The sequence below is a fragment of the Ovis canadensis genome, chromosome 8 (assembly GCF_042477335.2).
Source record: "Ovis canadensis isolate MfBH-ARS-UI-01 breed Bighorn chromosome 8, ARS-UI_OviCan_v2, whole genome shotgun sequence".
Classification (NCBI taxonomy): domain Eukaryota; kingdom Metazoa; phylum Chordata; class Mammalia; order Artiodactyla; family Bovidae; genus Ovis; species Ovis canadensis.
Genome location: NC_091252.1, coordinates 32,028,154 through 32,050,295, shown reverse-complemented (window position 1 = coordinate 32,050,295; position 22,142 = coordinate 32,028,154). Strand labels below are relative to the sequence as shown.

The 22,142-nt window shown below is 37.5% G+C and overlaps 2 long non-coding RNA genes across 2 annotated transcripts in view; one reads left to right on the top strand and one right to left on the bottom strand.

Annotated features, from left to right (window-relative positions):
- Nucleotides 1–5,994: 5,994 nt before the first annotated feature.
- On the bottom strand, nucleotides 5,995–12,979 carry LOC138445294 (uncharacterized). The gene is made up of 2 exons (XR_011258791.1): nucleotides 12,885–12,979; nucleotides 5,995–8,121 (listed from the first exon to the last, which is right to left on the bottom strand). It is a non-coding gene; the product is annotated as an uncharacterized lncRNA (long non-coding RNA).
- Nucleotides 9,276–22,142, top strand: part of LOC138445292 (uncharacterized) — a 62,720-nt gene continuing 49,853 nt past the window's right edge. Inside the window, exon 1 of the long non-coding RNA XR_011258790.1 lies at nucleotides 9,276–9,361. This is a non-coding gene — a long non-coding RNA (uncharacterized lncRNA). The remainder of the gene's footprint in view (nucleotides 9,362–22,142) is intronic.

Below are 22,142 nucleotides of genomic sequence, written 5' to 3'. Positions count from 1 at the left end.
CGGTGATGCCATCCAGCCATCTCATCCTCTGTTGTCCCCTTCTTCTCCTGCCCACAATCCCTCCCAGCATCAGAGTCTTTTCCAATGAGTCAACTCTTCCCATGAGGTGGCCGAAGTCCTGGAGTTTCAGCTTTAGCATCATTCCTTCCAAAGAAATCCCAGGGCTGATCTCCTTCAGAATGGACTGGTTGGATCTCCTTGCAGTCCAAGGGACTCTCAAGAGTCTTCTCCAACACCACAGTTCAAAAGCATCAATTCTTTGGTGCTCAGCTTTCTTCACAGTCCAACTCATATCCATACATGACCACTGGAAAAACCATAGCCTTGACTAGATGGACCTTTGTTGGCAAAGTAATGTCTCTGCTTTTGAATATGCTATCTAGGTTGGTCATAACTTTCCTTCCAAGGAGTAAACGTTTTTTAATTTCATGACTGAAATCACCATCTGCAGTGATTTTGGAGCCCCCCAAAATAAAGTCTGACACTGTTTCCACTGTTTGCCCATCTATTTCCCATGAAGTGATGGGACCAGATGCCATGATCTTCGTTTTCTGAATGTTGGGAGCTTTAAGCCAACTTTTTCACTCTCCTCTTTCACTTTCATCAAGAGGCTTTTTAGTTCCTCTTCACTTTCTGCCATAAGGGTGGTGTCATCTGCATATCTGAGGTTATTGATATTTCTCCTGGCAATCTTGATTCCAGCTTGTACTTCATCCAGCCCAAAATATCCTAGTGTCTCTCTTTTGCTGCCTAATTTGAAATTTAATACTTTGTTTAATTTTAAAAAAGGACCTTATTTGTACTACAGGGAATGGAGAAGGAGCCAAAAGATGAATATGAATCACTGCTATCATGGAATCAAAACAATCATAGTGCTTCAGAGTGGCGAAAGAACTAAGAGCTTTTGATTTTACAATATGCTTACTAATTTTATTGTAAAATACAACTAAACAGAAAAACTTTGAACAAGATCACGGAGGTCATTAGAAGGATTAAAAGAAAAAACTCCAAATAATTTTGAGACAGACACATGGGATTCCTAGTGAACTTTTATTAAATATTAAGTCAGAATTAAAAACAGGATGATTTATTTTTACAGGTACCATCTAGGCCCAGCAGGTGCTAAGCTACATTTATTTTGGGGGACATCTTAATAGGACTGAACATGTGTAAACACTTGACAGTGTCCTTCCTGGAATACAATCTACACCAATTGGACCCTGCCAAGAGACCGCCATGCCAAGGGACCATTGTCCTGCCTCTTTGCTTCCTGCATGCCATGCTATTTAGCACCAAAAGACCTCAAGAACAAAAAAGCTAAAATACATCATACAAATAGCTAATAGTCCTTTTTATAAATAAAAATACTTTTTTCAAATATTGCTCCCTAGCACCCAGCATCCACATTTCTTCAGGATTACTATACCTTTCATTATTCTATATATCTAAAATATATATGGAACTATAAACATATAAATAAATTAGGTTATACATTGTTTGCTGAATAGTTATACAAAATATTGGAAAAGTTCTTTCATGTCAGGCCATAAAATTCTATCCTTTTTAATAGTTTAGTAGAATTATATTGTATAGCCATGCAATATCGAATGTATATTGATGGACTGGTAGGTCGTAGCAAATGTATACATCACATAAACATTCTTAAAGATGTTTGCACTCTTTTGACCTAGTCAAATGTTTGCCTAAAGGAGAATTTTTCAGTTTAAATTTTCCAAATATTTTAAGACTTGGTAGGCATTATATCAAACCAATTCTGAAAATATTTGGAAAATTTAAACTGAAAAATTCTCTTTTAGGCAAACCTTTGACCAGGTCAAAAGAGCATTATGTTGCCTGCTGCGGCCAGTGCAGCAGGTAGGGATCAAAAGTGGTCGACAGAAAGTTTTGGGAAAAAAACTAGAGACAGAATGAAAGTTTTAAAGATGGGACCAGGGAACTCAAGACTTCTTGGATCAAGAGCCCTGTTCCCCAGAGCCACATCACTTTTACTTAGTGTCTTGGCAAGCAGAAAGTATCTGTTGTGCTACGATGAAGTCAGCCTCCTGTGTCCCTGGTAACGTCTCCCATTTATTGATGACTTTAAACTATCTTTGAGCATCACTGAGCTGGAGGTCATAGACCTGCATATGCCTTGGGAAAGCATCTTAGTGTGTGCATAAGCAATGTTCTGAACTTGCGCTGACCTGGCATTCCAAGGTCCACATTATGTTTTTCCTTAGCTTAGCAGGGCATGGCGACTCCCAACTAATCAACCCCATGTACTTTTATTTGGGTTATGCTGTATTGCTATATTTTGCTTTTATTCTTTTCCCGTGGTGATTTTCTCATGGCTTAGCCGGAGTAGCAGGCAGCTGACCATTAACCCTTGCAACTGCCTTCTATAGAATATCAACATATTTCATCTCATAGCATGTAAGAATGCCTTTTTAGTCATGTATTCAGCATTGATTAGAATTATCAATCTTTGCTGATGTGCTAGGTATTATCAATCTCATTTTTGAACACTATTTCCATAATTTCTCCCTCTGAGATTTGGATATATGCAAAAATGGGTATATGTTTAACCATGTGGCAGTTCTTCACTGTTATGTTTTACAACTGATAAGATAAATCCTTATCAACATTATTTTTAAAATATTAATTCCCCCAGTAATTTTTAGGTATTGATTGGAATTGCTGAAATATATAGATTAATGGGGGAATGAAGGGCCAGGCGCTATCTCTGCAGTACTCCACCATACCACACAGCATTATGCTATCACTCTTGCATCGGGCTATCCTCCTGTCTACCAAGCGTACCAGGCTGTTCTGTGTGTGTACATGCTCAGGTGTTCAGTCATGTTCAGCTTTGCAATCTTTATGGACTGTGGCGAGCCAGGCTCCTCTGTCCATGGGATTTCCTAGGCAAGAATGTTGGAGTAAGCTGCCATTTCCTCCTCCAGGGCATCCTCCCAACCCAAGGACTGAACCCGTGTCTCCTGTGTCTCCTGCTTTGCAGGCAGATTCTTTATCACTGGGGCTTGTAGGAAGCCCACTATGTCGTTCTATGCATTTTACAGATTTCCCCCTCAGTTTCCACTTCAAAAAATTTCCTGAGGCTAGTATGAACTAGAAATATTTGGCAATGTCTATTCTATCAGGATTTTGCTGCTATAAAGGAAAAGGCCATGATTTCTTTCTCTACCACATTTGGCTGCCTTACTCTCGACTATTATTTTTATTAATTTTCCTTTTATTCTCTGGAGTACATTTCATCTTAAATTAAAAACACATTTTATTTTCCTGTACAATATTTACACTTAAAAACTTTAGTAGTTAAAATCTGCAGAAAAGTCAGAACGATAGGGTGACTTACAGACCAATGGAAGAGTTATCCAAATTTTGAGTGTCATGCTTCTCACATTGTTCGTTGAACCCAGGGAAGACAAGGTGTGAGCAGGGAAGCTGGAAGAAAACTCTAGGAGCCATTGGGGCTGCAGACACGTTTACTCTCCTCAGGCAACAGCAAAAGGGGGCTGCTCAGGTAGGGCTTATATACTCTTGCAGAACAAAGGTGGACACGCATCTGCAGTGCGCAGATCTCAACTGTTACATAACCACGCAAAATCCTTGTTTACAGAACATGGGGCCTGAGAGCACCATGTTGTTTATTTCCCCACAATGAGTAGCTCCTTTTATGTTTACATTAAAATTTTTTTTAATAGTTTGTTTGAGCAAAATTCCGTTTGAGTCAGGCAGCACCCAATCTAGCAGATAGAAAGTCTCCAAAGATGTACAAAATGAGATTTTTTACAGGCAGAGAGGAGAGAGAACAAGGAAGTTGTACCTTGCAAAAAGGGCAGGTTGGTTATTACAAATTTACTTTCCATTACGGGATCCACTGGGGTGTCTCAGGCAGGTTACCTAGCTAGTGTTCATTAGGTGACTCCTGACTGACGGACTGGTTTAAGATTTCATTTCCTAGAGAGTCAGACTGTAACTGCTTGTTTTGCTTTGGCTATTTGTGGCTTAGCATAATCTCTATTTTGGGCCTGTTGTCTTATATTTAATACTTTCTATTAATTTGCCTCACAAACTCAGTGATCACCCCTTATAATTTGTTACCATGAAGAATTAGGTTGATCATTATAGCTGGCTTGAGGGCTTTTCCTTTCCTCCACCTTTGTAGCAGTTTTTTCCTAAAAATTCTTTTCTTTTACTGGAAAGACCAATGGGGTAGTTTTGTGAGGTAGGCTTGAGTGAGCCTGGAACAGAGAGGGAGCCAGGCTTCAAATCCCCTCAAATGCCAAAATAAAGGCTCCTTATCTCCAGGGAGAACACTTGCCTTTTTTTCCCGGGTAGTTGCCTTTGATATTTTTGTTATATGTGTATTTTTTCCCCCAGCATCTGATAACAAAGTCCAGAGTTTCCTTGAGCTCTTCTCTCTCCCTTGGGTTTTACAACCCACTGGTTACCTAGACAAACCACTCTCTGAAAGAGTGGTTCTCAAGATTTATTCAAGTTAAAGCTTTTCTCTATAGAACCTAGAAATCGGGAGAGGCAGCACCCACGCAACCAGCTGTCTGGAATTGAGGTTGTTAGTAGTTACCCTGCCCCAGGGCTCGATGTCCACACCTGATCCTTAATCTGGTTGCTTCTCCCTGCAGTTTGCTCTGAACTCATCGGGGAAGAACCACGCTTTTCTCTGCTCTCTTGGTGGAGTGTTTCTCCTTTTTCCTTCGGTCTGTTTTTCACTATCTGGGAATGTAGTGTTTCCATGTCATGTTTTCCAACCTTATTATGGTTTTCTGCAACCCTTTCGTCGAAATCTTGGGAGTTAACAGAAGGTAAGCAAACATATTGATTGTTTCCCTTGGTTCACAGTATTTGTAAGGCAGCCTCTTGAGGTGGAAAAACCAAACCAATGCAAGAGAAAAATCTCACTAGGCTGACACAGCTTTGCAAAGTGCTGACATAATGTTGTAGGCCTTTCAAGAAATACTTAGCTACTAGAACCTTGTGAAATAAGTGTCCTTATCTCAAGTTTCGAGATGAGGAAATTAAAACTTAAAATAGTCTAGGTACATGGCCTCAACTAGTAAGTGAACAAGTTGGGATTTGGTTCAAGTTTCACCCTTTTATGTTTACATTTGTGCCTATTTCTGGTTATATTTGCGGACGGATCAACAACCCTGCTGATAATTTTACCTGCCTGACTGAAGTGAAAAATCATTCACCCATCCCAGAAATATGTTCCCCATTTCCCCCGTGTATATTTGTAATGTTCTTCTCTTGTCCTTGATACTAGTATTTTTAGTACCTTTTCTTGTCTTTGTGTTTTGGTATGTTTTGAAATTGTTTTCTGTGGAACATGATGTTGAAGATTTTTTTCTATTCTTGGTTTATTGGAGTTTTACATTCTCTTTTGTTTTCGCTCTCTTCAGAAAAGATCTAATGACATAAAAGGCCTTTTTGGGCAATTCTGAAGATGTCATGCTTTTTCTTGCCCTTTAATCCGCAATGAAATAAAATTGAGTAATAATGATATTTTATTCCTGGAATAAATTTTACTTGCTTATAATACTTGTTTTAACATAGTGCTTTTGAGTGCAGGAATTATGTGTAATTATTTAGAAAATAGACTCTAATTTTCTATGATTATTTTATCATTATTTGATTTTATCACAATAAGTTTAGTCTTGTCAAATAAATTTCAAGCCTCTTTGTAGTTTGTGGTCTAGCTATGTTATCAGGTAGATTAAAAATAGAAATAAACTGAAAAATAAAATATTTGATTAAAGTATATTATAAATATGTATACGATCCTGTCAGGTATTTATAATCCTATCAGATTTATTTATAATCCTACCACATTTTTGTTTTATCATCAGTTTAATCAGCTGTCTTTTCCTAAACTGGTATTATATATATTTACAAAGCTAATTGTGCCCATAACATCTAGATTTCAAAACATCAAAAATCTTTATCCCATACTTTTTCAGAAATATATCCTTTATTTTCTTAGGTGTCAAAGTTTTGCTTTCATACTTAAATCATTAATCCAACTGTAAACGCATTTTAGTGTAAGGAATGAGATAGAAATGCATTTCCTTTCTCTTTTTCTACATGGATACTTATTCCAAAATCATCTATTAAGTAGTTTTCCCGTTTTTCACTCATGTCCAGTGTTAACTGTGTATCAAGTATCACTTAATACTCACCAAAAGTAAACTGAATATCTCTGCAAGGTAATTTGTGATGTTAATCATATGTACAAATAAATAACTTCACTTTAAGAAATTAATCCTATGTGATTAGCACATGTAAAATGTCTTGGAAATGAAGTTATTTATTCCATCAGTCTTTGAAATAGCAGATACTGGGAACAACCTACATGTCCATGAGCAGCAAGCTGATGAAATGAATTATTCTGCATTCCTATAATTAAATACTATGTAGAATTGGTATAGAATTTAAAGGCTCAAGACAGTTTTCTATGACAGGTTAACCTGGGATATCCTCTAATGCACAGTAATGAAATCTCCTTTATGAATGGTTGGTAAAGTCCCTTGGAGGAGAAAATAGCAACCCACTCCAATATTCTTGCCTAGAAAATCCCATGGACAGAGGAGCTTGGTAGGCTACAGTCCATGGGGTTACAAAAAGTTGGACACGACTGAGCGACTAATACTTAGTGTGTTAAAATCCAAACCTGTAAGGCTAACCAAGAATTGTTAGAATTGTTTCATTATTTCCTCTGCAGGTTATTTATATCTACAGAAACCCTAAGGATGTTTTGATCTCACTTTTTCATTTTTCAAATTTGATAGCTACATTTGAATCTTCAGATAACAAAGAACATTGGATGAAAAGGTTTCTGAAAAGAAAGTTCAGTTCAGTCACTCAGTCGTGTCCGACTCTTTGCGACCCCATGAATTGCAGCACGCCAGGCCTCCCTGTCCATCACCAACTCCTAGAGTTCACCCAAACTCATGTCCATCGAGTCAGTGATGCCGTCCAGCCATCTCATCCTCTGTCGTCCCCTTCTCCTCCTGCCCCCAATCCCTCCCAGCATCAGAGTCTTTTCCAGTGAGTCAACTCTTCGCATGAGGTGGCCAAAGTACTGGAGTTTCAGCTTTAGCATTATTCCTTCTAAAGAAATCTCAGGGCTGATCTTTAGAATGGACTGGTTGGATTTCCTTGCAGTCCAGGGACTCTCCAACACCGCAGTTCAAAAGCATCAATTCTTTGGCACTCAGCTTTCTTCACAGTCCGACTCACATCCATACATGACCACAGGAAAAACCATAGCCTTGACTAGATGGACCTTTGTTGGCAAAGTAATATCTCTGCTTTTCAACCTGCTATCTAGGTTGGTCATCACTTTTCTTCCAGGGAGTAAGCATCTTTTAATTTCATGGCTGCAGTTATTATCTGCAGTGATTTTGGAGCCCAAAAAAATAAAGTCCGACACTGTTTCCACTGTTTCCCCATCTATTTCCCATGAAGTGATGGGACCAGATGTCATGATCTTCGTTTTCTGAATGTTGAGCTTTAAGCCAACTATTTCACTCTCCTCTTTCACTTTCATCAAGAGGCTTTTTAGTTCCTCTTCACTTTCTGCCATAAGGGTGGTGTCATCTGCATATCTGAGGTTATTGATATTTCTCCCAGTAATCTTGATTCCAGCTTGTGCTTCTTCCAGCCCAGCGTTTCTCATGATGTACTCTGCATATAAGTTAAATAAGCAGGGTGACAATATACAGCACTGACGTTCTCCTTTTCCTATTTGGAACCAGTCTGTTGTTCTATGTCCAGTTTTATCTGTTGCTTCCTGACCTGCATACAGGTTTCTCAAGAGGCAGGTCAGGTGGTCTGGTATTCCCATCTCTCTCAGAATTTTCCACAGTTTATTGGGATCCACACAGTCAAAGGCTTTGGCATAGTCAATAAAGCAGAAATAGATGTTTTTCTGGAACTCTCTTGCTTTTTCAATGATTCAGCGGATGTTGGCAATTTGATCTCTGGTTCCTCTGCCTTTTCTAAAACCAGCTTGAACATCTGGAAGTTCATGGTTCACGTATTACTGAAGCCTGGCTTGGAGAATTTTGAGCATTACTTCTGAAAAGAAAAGGTAACTCTAAATTTATCAAGAAACATGTTATGTTGCTATTTAGTCAAATTCTCAAATATAAGGAATAGATTTAGGGAGAAGGCGAATGGTAATCATGAGTGAGTGTTAGTTGCTCAGCTGTGTTCTACTCTTTGCAGTCTCGTAGACTGCAGCCCGCCAGGCTCCTCTGTCCCTGGAATTCTCTAGGCAAGAATACTGGAATGGGTTGCTATTCCCTTCTCAGAGCATCTTCACGACCGAGGGATCGAACCCAGGTCTTCTCCATTGCAGGCAGGTTCTTTACTGTCTGAACCACGAGGAAATGCATAGAAAGTAGAATGCCCCTAAGTGGTCACTATTGTCCGTTCACTTAATCTATCACCCAGTGACTTTTCTAATTTCAGCAGGACCACTTGGGGATTGTCAAGGTTGTGAAGGCACTTTGTTCAAGAAACCATTTTGACTAGATCATAAGAGAATCAAGAGTAATATATCAGTTCATCTAACTAGACCCCAAGCATGTGTTCTAAAATAGCCAATGTTTGGAGTAGGCTTTATAAGGCACCTGTAGAATGTTCATTACAACTCTGAGGAGGATAGAATGAGGCGAGAGAGTTTTGTAAGTTGAAATTGGGGCTCTCGGTCATTTGGAAGATTCCATTCTGTTCCTGACCCGTTGTAGGTAGCTGCTACCCAAGGATCTTAAAGTAGACAACAAGACAGAAAAATGAAAATTTATCTTCAGATAGTGTATGCTAAGTCATTTGAGTTGTGTCTGACTTTGCGACGCTATGGACTGTAGCCTGCCAGGCTCATATGTCAGTGGGATTCTCCAGGCAAGAATACTGACTAGAGTGGATTGCCTTGTCCTCCTCCAGGTTTCAGGTAGAGCAAGTAGGAAAACGAAGAGGTTTACCTTAGATATTAGGGATCCTTCTACAGTCCCACTTTCCTACAGACAGAGTACCTTGGGAAGGCAAATTTCTATTAAAATCATGTCATTGTTTCGCAGAGAACTGTTTTTCAAAGGGAACACACTAGTGGTAGTAGCAACTTTGTAATTCTGAAGAGTCCAGAACAGAAAAGAAAGGCTGTCAACTACTCTTTAATAGGTGCAACATCTTTACTTTGTTACTTATTAATTTCTCCTCTGTTAGGAAGCCTCCGGTTTGATCCCCACAGAGGCTGGTATGAACATGGGCATGACTTCAATATTTCAACACGGTGATACAAGAGGAGATGAACAAGGTAAGAGAGGAAGCCTTTTCTTTTTTTCTTTATTAAAATTATTTCTTGGAAACCTTTCCTTACCCTTGTTTCCATGAACCACATTCTCCTAGTTATCTCTGTACCTAATTGCTCCTCAAAAGCCTCATTTGGTGCTCCTCCCTTCATTACAGGTGTTCCTGAGTTCTCTTTTCTCCCTGTCCATGAACATCAATTACAATTCCTTTTCATGTAAGCATCTGCAGTAACAAAGGCAAACTCAAGTGTGTGGAGCACCCACAGTTTTAAAAGAAAGAAAGGGCACAGGGACGCACTGAAGTTAGAAACCACTAAGATATGGCTAATTAGCAAGAAAAGAATGTGGGCCTGATCTATAAGTTGTTCTCTTTTTTTTTAAATGAGAATCTTGAAATGTGGCTTTCTTGTGATACCAATAATGCTTACATTTGATTTCCATTCAATGCTGTTTTAAAACATTGCATAAACCAAACAAAAAGCATTTGAATGTAACTATTTTGTGATCTCTGATTCATATGTTGATTCGCTAATACAGTTTTACTGCTTGAATTGTTAAAGTGAGTTAATTTATTTTTCAATTTAAAATGAAATTTTATTGAAAGACTTCAGTCATGAAATTCAATATATTGCATTTTATTAAAAAATAGAGAAATTGATTAGAATTATTCTTAAGTATATAAGGGAAAATATATTAATAAAAATACTATACAAATTATGGGTTCTTTCGCCAAGAAGTATGCTATTACATTTCATGGAATCAGGCATTTATCTATGACTTAAATTCTATGACGCTTTTAGTAATAACGCTTATGCTTTTCTTATGCAAAGCACATAGAAGAATAAAGTGGAACTATGAGTCAAAATGATAGAAATACAGGTTTTTTATATTTGTCCATGTGTTTACCTTTACTGGAGTTTATTGTATTTTTGTAAGGATTTGAGCTACTGTGCTGTGGTTTTTTGTTCCAACTTAAAGGACTCCCTTTAACATTTCTTGTAAGGGCATCTTGTTGGTAATGGATATCTTAAAATTTTGCTTATCTCAGATTGTCTTAATTTCTCTCAATATTTCAAAAGGAGAGTTTTTGTGCACACAGAATTCTTGGTTGATAGTTTTTCTCTTTCAGCATTTTTCATGCATCATCCCACTTCCTGACCTGCAAAGCAATTATACTTTAAGTTACATTGTTTTGCTACTCAAGATTCTTTGACATTCAACAATTTGAGTATAATATGTAGTACTGTGGTCTCTGTGGGTTTCTCCTACTTGTTTGTTGAGCTTCTTCTTTAGGTAGACCTGTCCTTCCTCAAATTTAGAGATATTTCAGTCATTATTTCTTCAAATACATTCTCTACCCCTTTCTCTTTCTCTCCTATTTTTGAAATTCATGCAATAGATTTATGCATATTAATTCTCTTTGATAATATTCCCAAAGTCGATTTAGGTTGTGTTTACTTTTTGTCATTCTATTTCTTCTGACTCCTCACATTCCGTAATTTCAAATGACTGGTCTTCAAATTTTCAGATTCTTTCTCTGACTATTCAAGTCTTCTGTTGAACCCGTCTAATGAATTTATCAGTTCAAGCACATAATTTGTTTGGTTCTTTTTTTAAAAAATGAATGCTTTGTCTCTTTGTTGATATTCTCATTTTGTTAACCATTTTCCTAATACCATTTATTCCTATCTCTGTTCTCCTTTATCTTGTTGATTTATTTCAGATAATTATTTGCTTGTTTTGATATTTTAGTCAAATAAATTTATTTTTAATATTTTTTCAGGGTTGGTTTCTGGAGATTAATTTGTTCCTTGTATTATGGCTAATTTTCCTGTTTCTTTGTATAACTCTTGAATTTTTGTTAAAAATTGGGTATTTGAAAAAAGAAATACATCTCTCAGTCTTTGTAAACTGGCTCCAGGGCTTCCCCTGTGGTTCAACTGGTAAAGAATCTGCCTGCAATGTGGGAGACCTTGGTTTGATCCCTGGGTTGAGAAGATACCCTGGAGAAGGGAACGGCTTCCCATTCCAATATTCTGGCTTGGAGAATTCCATGGACTGTATAGTCCATGGGGTCGCCAAGAGTCAGGACACAACTGAGTGACTTCCACTTCACTTCCATCCAGAGGAAGACATTCACTAATCAGCCCAGTGTGATTAGAAGGTTTGGGTGCTTTTTGAACATGTGTCTTCCCAGACCTGGGCATGTTCATTTTCCCCAGTTCCCATGTATACATTTTAAATGTTACATTTCTTAATTTCCCAGAGTGTCTTGCCTACTTCTTCTCAGCACTATACGTGTTTTACTGTATTCAGTTGCCTCTAAATATCTGGTCCCAATACCCATGGGGTTATAATCCAGCTGTGGCTCCCTCAAACTTTGGCACCTGCCACAGCTTTCATCAAACTCCAACTCTTTTGTATCAATTATGTAAGAGGAAAGCAAGTTTTTGTGAATTGTTCAGACTATTGAACAATTTTCCTTTCTCCTCCTTCCATTCTAAGTAAGGAAATGGGAATCTGGCAGCTTCTGCCCATTAGTTAGTCTTATTCTAGGGAAAGTTGAGGCAAACTGAACAGAATTATTACATATTTTCCTACCATCACGACTAAGCTTTTTTTTTTTTTCTCAGTTTAGAGTTTGTTTGGTGACTGCACTTTCTTAACTGGTTTCTAATGTTCCCTCAGAGGTAGTTTGGTCAATGGTTTAGTCAGTGATTTAGTAAAGTCAGATACAAAATCTAGATAAAAAAATGTGCTGCTTTTCTAATTACAACTAATAGCACTACTGTTAACACTAATAACAACCTATCAGAAAGAGAAACTAAGAAAACAATCCCATTTGCAATTGCCTCCATAGATGGAGGAGCCTGGTAGGCTGCAGTCCATGGGGTCGCTAAGAGTCGGACACAACTGAGCGACTTCCCTTTCACTTTTCACTTTCACACATTGGAGAAGGAAATGGCAACCCACTCCAGTGTTCTTGCCTGGAGAATCCCAGGGTCGGGGGAGCCTGGTGGGCTGCCGTCTATGGGGTCGCACAGAGTCGGACACGACTGAAGCGACTTAGCAGCAGCGGCAGCAAAATGAATAAAACGTCTCAGAATGAATTGAACCAGAGTTGAAAGATTGTATACATTGAAAACAATGATACTGATAAATTAAAGAAGACACAAAGAAGTAGAAAGATAATCCATGCTCGTCAACTGAAAGAGTTAATAGTCAAAAATATCTTATACTCCAAGCTATCTTCAGATTCCATGCATCCCTATTAAAGTTCCAATGGCAATTTTTTCACAGAAATAGAACAGATAATCCTTCTAAAATTTGTATGGAACCACAAAAGACACTGGGTAGCCTAAGAAATCTTAAGAAGAACATAGCTGAAGAAATCACACTTCTTATATTCCAACCATATTAGAAAGCTATAGGAACAAAACAGTGTATCAGCATAAAAACAGACACAGAACAATGGAACAGAATATACAGCTCAAAAACAACCCACAGATATAAGGTTAATTAACTTACAGCAAAGGAACCGATAATATAAAAGAGGGAAGCCTTATCTCTTCCATAAATTGTGTTGGGAAAACTGACTGGAGGCTTCTCTGTGTTTCAGTGCCAAAATGGGTCATGTGACAGCCCTGGAGCAATCTCTTGGAAAAGGAGAAAGGCTTTCAAATGGGGAGCTTTGGCCAGTCAAGGTCATTTCTGGAATGAGCCTGGGCACTGTTGTCAGAACACAGTCCAGGACCTTTGGCTGAGAGAGAAGAGACAGCTGAATCATAGGCAACAGCAAACAACTGCTGCAGTCAGGAGGCCAGGCCGTGGATGAGTTAGGCAGGCCACATTTTGAGAATATGAATTATGAACTAGTAGCAAATTATGATAGCATGGAAACACCCAACTTTGGCCCCAACGAGAAAGAGGTGAAGTTTAGCATCTCACGGCTGTCTTGGAATGTGGTGCAAGTACATCACTGTGTAGCCTTTGCGTTTTCTTCCAGAGCTCCCCAAAATGGAGTCTGGTTTGCCCTCTTCTCTCATTAGTTGTATTTCCATGATTTCTGCTTCTTGTCTCACAAGAAACTACATTATTTTGGAAGATAGCCAACCCAATATTTTTGACTAGAATCTAAATCTCACCAAATTCTTCATTCTATTCATGTGTCGGGATCTCTTGTACATTTTCTGTATTATTTTTATAGTCTCCAGTTTTCTGTCAAATTTTAATTTAAATTTTATCTTTGATATCTTAAATGCCATAGTCATTTAATTATTTCAGATATTGCAATATGTGTAATATTGTCATTCTATTTCTGTTAGTTTCTGCTGTTTTTGGCTACATATTCTTATCTATTCCTATTCTTGCGTATCTTGATTTTATATTAGTTATCTTATACAAATATTATTTATTGATAACTAAGGTCCTAGTATTTTAGTCACTCCATCACACTCAACCTCTGCCGTTGACTAAAAGGGAAATACAATCTATCTAAAATATAAAGGTACTAAGGTGCTCATCAGGCTTAGAAGGTCCTTCATCTTGTATCCAGTTCACCAGTGAATCTCTCTATTCCTGTGCTTTTCTTTTTCATGCCCACTGTATTTAATTATACTCTTTTCCTCTTGAAATTGTGAACTCTTAACAAGAAAGCTATCAGACTGTTGTTGTCTTAACCTCCGGGACCCAGTACAGCCTGAAACGTATAAGATCCTAAAAGTGTTATATGAATATAGGAAGGTGATCTATCCTTATAAAATTAAACAGTAGGATACTCTCACAGAGGTAACAACCAGAGTACTGATTTTCATAGAAGGAATTAGAAAGTCAAACTCTGGATGTGGAATAAGCCCAAGACCTTCAGTTTTTCAAAATACAATGAAGATGTTGAGTTGCAACTCATAGATTCCTTATTGGTTAAGTACTCTCTCATACTCACAATTCTTTCAGAATCTCAAAAATTCCAGCTGAAAACCAGCAGTTTTCTTGAGAAAGAACTGAACGAGGAGAATGTGAACGTTAGTGTCAACCAGGCTTCCTTTCAAAAGATGAAGTTCAATTGCAAGGCAATTGTGATGCAATTCTAAAATATGAATTTGGGCCAAGAGGGAATGAGGCGTATTTCCTGCACAAAGGTGATGCTCAGGGATTTATAAAAATGGTAAGAGTCCTTGGCCCCTAGACTAGTTAAGAAAAGCCTGCAACAGATTACCTCATTAACCTAATCTTCTATAAATGCAATTACTCACCAATATGCAATGAATTTTACTGTGCTCCTATAACATGCCAGGAATTGTTAAGAATAAATTTTCCTCCTGATTATCTTTAAGTTCAAAAATTTTTAATTTAAACTTTTTAAAGCACATTGTTCTAAAACATAATTTTTGCTGTTTTATTTTCTTCATATTTTATTCTCTAACATGCTAATAGTTAAGCATTATGATAATAGATAGTAGAACATTAACTACTTAATTGTGTAAACATACTCTAGATACTAATTTTATTACCATTATTATTCTATTTTTTATTTATTAACAACTTTCAATTTCATTGCTCAAGTAGATCATATATGAAGCATTCTCCATTCCAATAGTAGCTTGCTAACTTTTCCAAATGCTAATCATAATATCTGCAGTAGAAAATCCGATAGCTTGAGATGGTAAATTATTTATCAAAAAATTGTCTTAATGGTGGTTTCCAGCTCCTATCAAGTACCCTGCAGCAACGGCAGCTCTGGGAACCCTCTGTCATCCTGACTTTATGACTTGAAAATTTCCCAATCTAATTCATTTCAGTTTTATGAATAATAAATACTTACCTTTTAAGGATTGTTTTAAGAATTAATATTATACAACAGATGTAGTTTTCCAAGAATGGTACTTGTCATTTAGTAAAATATATTTAGGTTTTCAAATCTCTTCATGTATTTTAGTTTTTTTTTTCACCCCAAAGAAATGTTATAATTTAATGGTAATGGTTGTTAGAAGTCTAACTGATAATGTAGTGGACTAAATCCTACTTTCAGTCTTACTACACCTTAAATTTGTTTCTTAGCTGATAACTGTAAAAGAAATGTGAAAGGGCATACCCCGCGGAGAACTGACATATATGTAACTGACTTGAGAACAGGTTGGAATAAGGCAGAGAACAGATTGAAGTGGGGTGGAGGGAGTTTTCACTGTCATAGTGCCACCTTTTTACCCAGATGTTGATGCTCTTGTCCCACTAGGTAGCGTTGGAAACTGGAAACATCACTTGACCACAGAGCAAAAATGAAACATTTGACAGGGTATTCCAAAGGACCATGAAAGATTTTTCCCTTGAATTTCATCTGGGACATAAATGAGGAATAGAATCAATGCAAAATAATCATAACAGTCTACTAAATTAGTGGGCATATTTTAATAAACATTTTAATATGTATTTCTCAAGCTAATATTGATGATAAAACTATACTATTAAATAAAATTAGTGAAGAGTGCTTACATTCATTCCCAAGAGTTTGATGAACATTTTGAAATTTGAAACATTAAAATGATTTGGGAGATAACCTGCTTTGGTAACCTGTGCGATAAAGGGAAAAACAAATTATGCAACATTAATTGTAAGTGCCTCAAGAGAGTTCTGTGTACTTTATCTACAATTAGATTTTGGATCAAAGATTAAAAATCCTTTCAACTTTCTGAGTGTACTTTATACTTCAGTTCTAACCAATGTGAATGTCAAACTAGAGAATTCACATGAGAGAGGCATCATGCTTTCTGAATCCTGGCAAAACCGTTGCATCTGAGAATTATGCTGAGCAGATCAATGAGATACCCCAAAACTGCAATGCCTGCAGCCCTCATTAGTCAACAGAAAGGGCCCAGTTCTTCCCCACGACAATGCCTGGCTGCACATCGCACAACCGACGCTTCAAAAATTGAATGAATTGGACTACAAAATTTTGCCTCATCTGCCATATTTAGCTGACCTCTTTACAACTGATTACCACATCTTTGCATTTTGACAACTTTTGACAGGGAATACACTTCCACAACCAGCAGGAAGCAGAAAATGCTTTCCAAGAATTCGCCAAATCCCGAAGCACAGATTTTTATGCTACAGGAATAAACCAACGTATTTCTCATTGGCAAAAATCTGTTGATTGTAATGGTTCCAGTTTTGATTACTAAAGATGTGTTTGAGCCTACTATAGTGATTTAAATGTCACAGTCCGAAACCACAATTATGTTTGCACCAAGCTAATATTTTTGTGGAAATTGAGATCGGTTCAAATCTTCTTTAAAACTCTTTGAAACAGAATCAAAATAATCATATTCTATGATTTCTAGGAAACTTCTAAATTCCTATTCAAATAAATTAATTTTACACAATTTAAATGTTATCTTCATTACCTTTACTTGTTAACTAACATGCTTCCATGAAATTGCCTTACTTGTATTGCACAAATGAAACATCTTTTTACATTTTGTGGAGAACATAAAGCTACAGATCTGTCTCATTTTAGAATTTTTCTGAGGGCATTTGGGTCAAGCAATTTTTTTTTTAAAGAGTAACTTACTTGTAACTAACTTATGCAAAATAAGGTGTTTCATCAAAATGATTCAAAGAACAACACCAGAAAAAATGAATTGTCATAAACTTCCTGAAGAACTAGAACCAAGAAGTATGAGACCATCAGGGATATGTATATGTTTTCATCTTTTTTTCCTCCCCTTCTTTCCTCATCTTAACGTTTTATGTCTCTCACCTCTGTGAGCTTCAAGTGCAGGATTCATTTTTCCTTCCTTAGTCTCTGAAAACTGTATTTGCTTTAACACTATGCCAGTCATACACTTGCAGAAGGCGATGGCATCCCACTCCAGTACTCTTGCCTGGAAAATCCCATGGTTGAAAAAGCCTGGTAGGCTACAGTCCATGGGGTTGCGAAGAGTTGGACATGACTGAGCGACCTCACTTTCACTTTTCATTTTCATGCATTGGAGAAGGAAATGGCAACCCACTCCAGTGTTCTTGCCTGGAGAATCCCAGGAACGGGGGAGCCTGCTGGGCTGCCGTCTATGGGGTTGCACAGAGTTGGACATGACTGAAGCGACTTAGCAGCAGCAGCAGCAGTCATACACTATGTCCAAGTGACCTCACTTCATACAACAAACAGAGAGAGGCTGGTGTTGTGGAATTCAAATTTAAACTGTGAAAACAAAACCTTAATGGTGTGGGTTAGGTCACTTTGCTTCCTGGAGCAATCTACCTATTGTCAAGGCAAAAGAGTCATGGAGTACAAACATATTACCAGAACCTGGAGCATCCTTGAAATAATGGGATAAGCAGTGAAAAGAAATCTATTATTCTTGGTTTTGCTTCAATTAATCCCAAAGGATATGTTGAACTGTAATTCTCATTACCTCAAAATGGGACAGTGTTTGGAAATAGAGTCAGTGCAGATGTAATTAGTTAGATTCAGGTACTGGACTAGCATGGGTCCTTAATCCAATAAAATTGGTGTCCTTGAAAAAGAGGAAAGACGTACAGAAAGAAAGTGGCCATGTGACAATAGAGTCTGAGTTTGGAGTGACGCATTGATAAGCCGAAGAAAACCAAAGATAGTTGTGAAGGAGGACACAGACAGAACAGGCTCCATCTTGAAAGCAGGACTCCATCTTGGGCAGGACTGTGAACTTTGAGCTATATGCCCAGTATATAACCTGGTCCCCAGTAGGAAGAGCCCCAGGGCTCGTACCTAGACGCTCCATCACCTAAAAGAATACCCTAATTATCTGTGCAACTGAATAGAATCATACATTCTATTATGCTTGTTGGGGTATGACCACAGGCCTATTGATAATTGTCCACTGTTAACTACCTAGGATTAAGGCATATGAATCACAGGTTAACTTTGACTGTATGTTTCTTTTCCTTTGTTCAGATTAGTTTCAGGGAATTTGGGGAGGTGGGTTTGGGCACAAACACTTAGGGTATATAAGGTTTTCACAAAAATTGGTTGGGGTCCTTGGCTGAGAGGAGACTCTGCCTTGGGCCCTCTGATGTAATAAACTGCACTCCACTATCTGCATGGTCCTTTTAAGTAAGTTTGTTTTCCTAGAACGTGTGGCTACAACAGTTGGAAAACACCAGACCCTATAATACGCAAGTAAGGGCTCTCTCCTACAGGTTTCAGAATCAGTATGGCCCTCCTGACATCTTGATTTTGAAATTCTAGCCTCCAAATGGTGAGACAATAAGTTTCTATTGCTTTAAGCAGCCTGTATATCAGTATTTTATTACAGCAACCACAGGAATTGAATACAGTACTCTCCAACTCAATTGAAGAATTGCTATTCTAAATCACAACCATTAAGGCAGGTTCTGGAGCCAAACCAAAGAGGTCAGTAAAGAAGCATAATGCTGATTAGCTCTGCCTGCATGACATAAAAAAAAAACAAAACAAAAACAAACAGACAGCAAAACTGTAATAGTAACTGAAGATTTAGCTCTGTTCTCATCTCTCTCATCAAGCATAGTACTGAAGAAAGGTCACCTGGGACAATATGTCAAGAGGAAATAAAAGCCATATAGTTTAGAAACAAGAGAAAAAACCATTCCTGTTTGCAAACAACTTGATATAGCTATACAGACTATTTCAAGGGATAAGCAAAACAAAAATTACTAAAACTAGTGAGTTTGCAAAGTTGTAAAATATAAGTTAGCGACACAAAAAAGTCAGTTGTATCTCTGTACGCTAGCAATGAACAACTGGAAAAAATTAAAAATACCACTTACAATTGCTCTAAAAGAATAAAATATTTAGGTGCACGTCTAAAAAATATATACAGGGTCTGCATGCTGATGAACAACAAAAAGAATGTTAATGACAAAAATCAAGAAAAACTAAATGAGACAATGTATGATGCTCAGTGATTATAAGATTTATCATACTAAAGATGCTAGTTTTACCCATTTTAAACTTTGGGTTTTGAAGGAAAGCTACAGGGCTCAAAATAGCCTGGAGTTAAAACTTCCCTCCAGGTCCTCCCCCATCATTCTATAAAAAGTTCTATAAGGAACTTTCTCCCCCAAAGAAAGGAATGGACATTAAGATTGATTATGTTCAGCTCCCAGCTGATCCCAGTCTCTGGCTGGTCCCAGGAATTCCTTGCCGCAGTTGTTGAAAGCTAACTATTCAAAAATAATCATGAGGAAAAACAAACCCCCTCAAAACGATGTATCCCTGCATATATATGTTTTCTATATATAGCTATTCTCTTCTTGATTTAGCGCAGCAGCTCGCTAATCTGACTGCTGCCCCTTCTCGCCTCATTAAAGGTGATCTGTTCCTGTAAAGTGCTGGTCTCGTGTTTTTTTTTTTTTCCTAGAACCTCGCCTTCTCTAACTCCCTTACCTTACAGGTTTAGTTAAGTTACTATCAATATCCAAATATGATTCTTTGTAGCTATAGAAAAGCTAATTATCAATTTTACAACTTACTAAAGATCAGCAGCTAACGAAGACAGCATGGTGTTGCAGAAAACCAGAATAGAGGTTTCACACATAGAGCTACACAGTACACCGGCTAAATTTTGATAATGGTTCAGAAGCAGTCCCACGGAGAAGGAGAAATTACAGCAAAACATGTTGAAATAATTGGACATTACTATTCAAAAACGTTGACAGTTGACCTAAATATCATGCCTTTACAAAGGAACTCAAAATACTTTTTGGTTCTAAATATGAAACAGCAGTCTGTAATACATTTAGAAGAAAACATAGGAGAAAATATTCATGACCCTGGTGTTGACAAGGAACTCCTAGATGTAATGCAAAAGGCATTAAAGAAGATACCACAAATTAAACTTTATCAACAGTAAAAAAATTTATCAAAATGTAAAAACAGTCAAAATGTTTAAAAACATAACCTCATAGTCCTTGTTTGGAGATTAAAAAGGAAATCTACAAAATGGGGGGTAATATTTGCAAATCCTATATTTGATAAAGAAATTATATCCAGAGTTCGCTAAACTCAATAGTACGTAAAGCAGTAGTCTAATTAGAAAAAAGAAAAAAAAGACACTTTACCAAAGACGATTAAAGGAATGGCAAATAAGCACTTGAAAAAATGTGCACTGCCATTAATCATCACAGATATGGAAATTAAAAGTGCTGTGAGATACCTCTGGATATTTATTACAATAGATGACCAACTATTAGTAACATGATGTCTGACAAAGATGTGAGGCAAGTGGGTCTCTCCTACATTGCTGGTGACCATATAAAATGGTACAGCTAGTTTGGAAGGCAGTTTGTCAACTTCTTAAAAAATTAAACATGTATTTAACATAGGATTCAGTAATCCCTCTGGTGGGATTTATCCTAGAGAATGAAAACTTATATTCACACAGAAACTTGAACATAAAATTTCAAAGTATCTCTTGTACCATCCCCAAATATGCATCTCAAGTGAATAAAAAATGAAACAAAACTATAGGATATCAATATGGTGGAATTCCACCCAGGAATTAATTGCAATGGCATTAAACTAAGTGAGGAAAACCAAACACAAAATATCACAGTGTTTGTGATCCTATTTTTATGAAATTCTCAATGTGACCTTGTAGTGATGAAGATCAGATTCATGGTAGCTAAGTGTTAAAGTTGAGGGTTGCAGTGATGACTAAGATGAAACACAAGAAGTTTCCTTGCAGTGCTGGGACGGTTTTGTGTCCCAGTTGTCCTGATGGTTACATAACTCTGTATGTGGCAAAGTTTCAGTGAAGTATAATCAACTCATGCCTTCAAAATGCACGTGTGTAAAAACTAGTGAACTGAAATGTCTGTGTCTGGGTTAATAGTATTGTGCAATGTCAACTTCCTGCTTTTGATGAAGTATTCTGGTTATGTAAGATGCATATTAAATATCATCATCAGGGTAATGGGAACATCAGGCTTCTGTATTATTTTGCATTTCTTGTGGCTCTTAAACTATTTTCAAACAAATATCATAAAATAGAGTATTCAATGTAATCTTGAAGAACAAAGCTGGGGAATTCATCCTAGAGAGTCATCAAAATGTATTTTAATAATGTTTATTATTAAATAAGAGATTACAGAAGACTTCCAAAGGTAGTACAAAGACTTTCAACATTCCTTCTATCTCTTACAGTAAGAAACTAGTACCTAAAATAAACTTGCTTATTTGTTCAGCCCAAGTGTGAAAGTGAAAGTGTTAGTCACTTGGTCATTCGTGTTCAACTCTTTGTGACCCCACAGACTGAAGCCCACCAGGCTCCTCTGTCCGTGGAATTCTCCACGCAAAAATACTGGGGTGGGTTGCCATTCCCTCCTCCAGGGAATCTTCTTGACTCAGGGATCAAACCTGGGTCTACTGCATTGCAAGCTAATTCTTTACTGTCTGAGCCCAAGAATACATGTAAAGTAACTTGCTGCTTCTGCTGCTAAATTGCTTCAGTCGTGTCCAACTCTATGCGACCCCATAGATGGCAGCCCACCAGGCTCCCCTGTCCCTGGGATTCTCCAGGCAAGAACACTGGAGTGGGTTGCCATTTCCTTCTCCAATGCAAGAAAGTGAAAAGTGAAAGTGAAGTCGCTCAGTCGTGTCTGACTCTTAGTGACCCCATGGACTGCAGCCTACCAGGCTCCTCTGTCCATGGGATTTTCCAGGCAAGAGTACTGGAGTGGGTTGCCATTGCCTTCTCCGGTAAAGTAACTTAAGAATTACTAAATCATCAGTTCAGTTCAGTCGCTCAGTCGTGTCCGACTCTTTGC